Below are 6,066 nucleotides of genomic sequence, written 5' to 3'. Positions count from 1 at the left end.
CAGGTGTGTTGAGGCAAGTTGGAGTTAAACTCTGCAGGACATCGGCCCTTCAGGATCAAGTGTGGTAACCCCTTTGATCATCACAAGACTTTAAGACAAACGTTACCTTTTCTTTAATAATAACTAATATTAAATACAAATTTTAACAAGCCTGTTTTTCTCTTTTAGTCTGAAACTGTGAAGACTGTAGTAACCAAAACCTGTAGTAATGTCTCGGTTACGTATGTAACCCTCGTTCCCTGAAGGAGGGAACGGAGACGTCATGTCGGTGACCGACAAATTGGGATCTTGCTTAGAGAGACCAATCCACTTTGAGTGTAAACTAAGCCGGTGCAACGCATACCAGGTTTTCGATGAGGAGCCAAGCCGGTGACCAGGCCACTCAGCGGTGGTATAGCAGCCGTGGCGACGGGACATGACGTCTCCGTTCCCTCCTTCAGGGAACAAGGGTTACATACGTAACAGAGACGTTCCCTTTCAGTCGGTCACTCTCGACATCACGTCGGTGACCGACGAATTGGGATCCCTACCAAAGCGCCATGGATGCTGCCCCTTCCAGTGTCCTGTGTGAGCCTCCTGCACCCCTTTTTGGTGTAGGCCGGGGCTCGCAACAAGAAGACCAGTCACTGTTGTCGTAGCACTACCCACTCAGTAAAAACGTACAAATTGAGAATATCCAATTAACGATTAAGTGTGTAGAACAACACCAATATAATTCTGGTGAAATAAGACAAAAACTGGTGTTTAGGAGGGGAAATTCTAAACATTAATTGAAATTTATTTTGTATTATCTGAGAGCGATTAACCTTCTTTCTTTTTGTTCTCAATATTCTGTTTTTGAAGGGTTGAATTATTCAAGATTTTGATATCGCTATTCATTTTTGTTTAGTTGTTCTATTTTAGTACATTGTATTATTTTTTTTTTTCCCTCAACATATATGCATATATAAATCCCATTTTTCTAAGTTCCGGTGTCTGTGTTTTCTGCCTCCTGCGTAACCTAAATCTTCTGAGGGCCCTGTGAGGTAAACTTATTACTGTATCACACAAGTGTTACACAAGCTCTTAGGTATACTTGAAACTTCCCTGCAGGTGTGTTGAGGCAAGTTGGAGTTAAACTCTGCAGGACATCGGCCCTTCAGGATCAAGTGTGGTAACCCCTTTGATCATCACAAGACTTTAAGACAAACGTTACCTTTTCTTTAATAATAACTAATATTAAATACAAATTTTAACAAGCCTGTTTTTCTCTTTTAGTCTGAAACTGTGAAGACTGTAGTAACCAAAACCTGTAGTAATGTCTCGGTTACGTATGTAACCCTCGTTCCCTGAAGGAGGGAACGGAGACGTCATGTCGGTGACCGACAAATTGGGATCTTGCTTAGAGAGACCAATCCACTTTGAGTGTAAACTAAGCCGGTGCAACGCATACCAGGTTTTCGATGAGGAGCCAAGCCGGTGACCAGGCCACTCAGCGGTGGTATAGCAGCCGTGGCGACGGGACATGACGTTCTGGCTGCCGAGGGGATGGAGGAGCTCGACAGGGTCTACAGTACGGACTCTCTGGAGCGGTTTTAGCAAGCCGACACTAAACCGGGGCCTCTCAGTGCTTCTACCCGTTTGAAGTGAGAACACAGGAGGATTCCGGCTCCACACGAAGGCTATAGAATCTAGTGAACGTGTTGGGGGTCGCCCAGCCCGCAGCTCTACAAATATCTGTCAGTGAGGCACCATGACCCAGCGCCCAGGAGGATGCAACACTTCTAGAAGAGTGGGCTCGCAACCTGAACGGGCAGGGCACACCCTGTGCCTGATAAGCCAAGGTGATGGCATCCAATATCTAGTGGGCCATCCTCCGCTTAGAGACAGCATTCCCCTTCTGCTGGCCTCCATGACAGACAAAGAGCTGGTCTGAGGTCCTGAAGCTTTGTGTCCGGTCTACGTAGCATCTCAAGGCTCGGACGGGACAAAGCAAAGCTAGGGCTGCTCTCTCATCTGCTCTCTCTCCCTCTCTCTCTCTAGAAACATGTTAGCAGCATGCTAATTCATGCTAGCAATGTACTATAATCAAACCTACACAAACTACTAGCAACATATTAAAACATGTTAGAAACATGAGGATTCATGTTAGCAATATGATAAATGTTCTGACAACATACTAAACATGTCAGAAACATGCTGATTCATGCTAAAAACATGTTAAAGTATACAAGCAACATTCTTTAACATAGTGTTAATTTAGGCGAGCAGTGTGTTAAACATGTTAGAAATAAGCTAGCAAGATACTAATTAATGCTAGCAACATGGTAAAACATGTTAGCCATGTCTGAAATACTGTATGCTAACAATGTTCTTAAAAAAAAAAAACTAAAACACCTGTCTGACTTTTTTATTATAAGGAATTAATATATATACGTATATATTGAGAGAGAGAGAGATCGAGAGAGAGAGAGAGAGAGAGAGAGTACATAATTACACATATTAACTATAATAAACAACAGTTTTATGTTTTCATATATTACTGTATATCCTATTAAAAATAACATGTTAGAATTGCCTAATAAATTCCAGAAGCTCTAAAAAACCTTTATTGTGAAGTTCAAATCGTATCAGTTGTATCAATATTGATTTGGCCTGCCATGTAACACTTCCTCATTACATTCTGTGCTTCATTTTTTTCACAATTTCCATTTATGCCCTTCACTGGAAATTGTGGTGGCCGGTGACACTAAATTTGGAAGCGATTCATTTGGAAAATTAAATAAAATATTTTGGCCTTTGGATCAATGTAGCCAAATTTAACTAAGTTCTATTTTACTTCGCCATAAATGCTCGTCAATACATTATAGTACTGTCTTTGATCATATTTCAAATACAGAATAATTATGAAATTATATATAAATATGTACTTACATCCTGCTTAAATAGGCAAACAAAACACTTAGCTAATTACATTTCAAATGAATTTAAACTGTAAAACATTTTAATTTAATTATTAAACGCAAGTAAATATATTAAATATATAATACAAAAACATTAAATTAAGGTGGTTCTTATATATTTTAAAGTATGTTAACCTACATTATATAAAAATGTGCTAAAGTATATGCTAAAGTCATGGTTTTCAGAGTGAAAAATACTTGAAATATCACCAAGAAGGCAAAAGTCAAGGTTTCTTCCTCCTTCCAGGGAGTGACAGTTTGTATAATTCATATTCGTCTTGAATGACGCTGCAGTTACAGGAGACTGCTAAGCTATGGTAACGTTTGGTTAGGGCATTGTTTGTAAGTGTGTATTCAGAATAAAGGTCATGTAAGATGTTGTCGAGCAGCCTGGTGCTGTGCGTGTAAAGGCAGGCTTGTTATGAACATCAAGTGACAGAAAATGGTTCAAGTGTTTAGTTCCATATCAGTTATAAAGACCTTAATAAAGGAACATATAGGCCTAACTCGTTAATTTCAAGTTTGTTTGGTATGTTTCGTCTGTTTTTATTGTAGCCTACTGCACTTTGGTCTACAATGTAGTGCACTTTGGACTCTTCAAAGAAGATTCAGTCCAAACAACATTGGACCCCATTGACTTTCATTGTATTTTTCAAAATACCTTCTTTAGAAGAAAGAAAGCCCTACAGAGGTTTGTAATGCCATGAGGGTGAGTAAATAATGACAGAACTGTAATTTTTCATTCCTTTAATGGTCAAGTCCTTCAGTATCAAGAGGGAGCCAAAGTATTTTTCTGGCTCGTAATCTTTGAAATAGCCTTCCTGATGGGATTTCCCTGTTTCTGTCAAGACAGAAGACTCATCCATTTATCCTGGTATACATCTATCATTGTCAGGCTGTTTATTTATTCAGTTGGTAGTGTTATTTAGGGATTTGTGTTTTAAATTTGTGGTGTTTGCTAAGGCAAGCTTTGCTCTTTTATGGGGATATGAAAAGAACAGAGCCCTAATCCTCAGCATTAAGCTTTGGCACAATATTCCCACTCACACTGTTTGTGCTCCAGACACAAGTGCAGTTTCTGTGTTATGGTGGGGCCTGAAACCTGACTGCAATTCTTCATAGAGATCATTTTTTTGCAGGAAGGAGCACAATTGAGCAGACATGACTTTTTCTAAAATTTTAGACATAAAAGGAATACTTGAGATGGGTCTGTAATTTACCAGTTCACTAGGATCTAGTTGTGGTTTCTTAATAAGAGGCTTAATAACCGCCAGCTTGAATGGTTTTGGGACGTGACCTAAAGACAACGACGAGTTAATAATATTGAGAAGCGGTTCTTCTGCTACAGGTAACAACTCTTTCAGTAATTTAGTGGGCACAGGATCTAACAGGCATGTTGTTGGACACATCTGAATATTTGGGTTGAACTGTTCTGGAACAGTGTTGTAAATACAACTTAAACACTGAACGTGTCCTCACCTGCACTCAAAGGTAGACACACATCCGCCATTAAAGCAAGTAACAGTGAATAGTGTATTAGTAATGTAAGCGAGATTAGCGGCAACCACGCTGGCGATGCTAACGGGCTATATGCTAATAGCGGACTCAATCAATCAAAATAGAACTAGTTATAACAAGGCGCTCTGATTGTTTTTGTTGTAGCATACGATAGGGGATATATTCACACGTTATAGAAACGAAAATTATGGTGTATAAAATTGATTTTAAGATAAAAAATAGACAATAAATAATTAACTTGATGGAGCTCAAACTCAAAACACACGGCAGCAACAAAAGTTGCTGCTGCTCAACAATGATCTCTTAGTTCTTTAGGGAAGGTGGGCCATTAAGTCACTTACAGTACAATTTCCATATGTATACACTGTATAGACTTATTCAAACATTTGCTGGTAGCCATTGACTTCCATTATATACTTTTTTCCTTACTAGGGAACAGGGTTGCAAAAAGGTGGAAATTTTCCAGTAAATTTCAGAAACATTCCAGAAATTTTGGAAACTTTCCAGGATTTGTTGGAATATTCCAGGGATTTTTGGAAAATTTCCAGAAATTTTCCACCCCTCTGCAACCCTACTAGGAAAGTCAATAGCTACCAGCAACTGTTTTCTTACCAACATTCTTTAAAATATCATCTTTTCTTCGGCACATCCTTTAGCGTTCTCTCATTTTTTGTATGTAAATTAATTTGGGGTTTAGAGAATTTATTTGTTTTTAACACATTAATTTCACATGTCTAGTATAAATATGTGGTCTTGTTTGTATACACTTTTTTTATTTACCCTGAAAGAATGGAAGTGAAATGTGACAACATGCCCCATATGGACACGTTGTAGCAGGTTGTAACATGTGAGGGTTACATTATAACACGGGTCACATTATAACATGACCAAACACAACTGTACGGCATAGTTCAAAACAATGTGAGCAAATAAATGAAGAAACACATTTAGAGACACTAAGAAAAACACAGCTCTCGCAGAACAAGAGCCAGTAAGAATGCTGAAAATTTCTTGAAATAATAATTTCTGATTATTGAAGTTCTTTCTCGCAGTCTTTATTCACCTCTGTCTCATGGTTTCCCAACAGAATTCATAAAAGTTATTTCATAATTCATAAAACTCCATGGAATAACAGCTCTGATAGCTGGGCATGTTGTAACACCTGTGATCTGATCTGCTAAATAACAGATTGGAACAATTTCAAATTAAGAACTACTAAAAACTAAGAATAAAATTTAACTCCAGTAAGAAATTTACCTTTGCTATGGTTAAGTGATATCTTTCAAAGGTTTTTTTTTGTTTTTTGCGTTTTGGTAATTTTTTTTTCTATTTATATGGTTGATATAGCAACTAGTAACATAAAAAAAAAGTTTTGTCATGCTCGCATGCGTGGAGCACGTTCAATCGAAACATGACCGAAAAGCACCATTAGCTTAGGCGAAACAGATTCAGCATACGCTCTATAGTGTGTACTGTATTTGTGTTAGCACTCTGGAGAGCATCAGAGGTTTCTGTACAGAGGTATCTACAACGTGTTTTTGCAGTGTTGATCAATGTAGCCAATTTACATTTAATCATTTAGCAGACGCTTTTATCCAAAGCGACT

Source organism: Sinocyclocheilus rhinocerous, unplaced genomic scaffold, assembly GCF_001515625.1.
Source record: "Sinocyclocheilus rhinocerous isolate Xijiao unplaced genomic scaffold, SAMN03320098_v1.1 scaffold776, whole genome shotgun sequence".
In the NCBI taxonomy this organism is placed as follows: domain Eukaryota; kingdom Metazoa; phylum Chordata; class Actinopteri; order Cypriniformes; family Cyprinidae; genus Sinocyclocheilus; species Sinocyclocheilus rhinocerous.
This window is presented reverse-complemented; position numbering follows the sequence as displayed.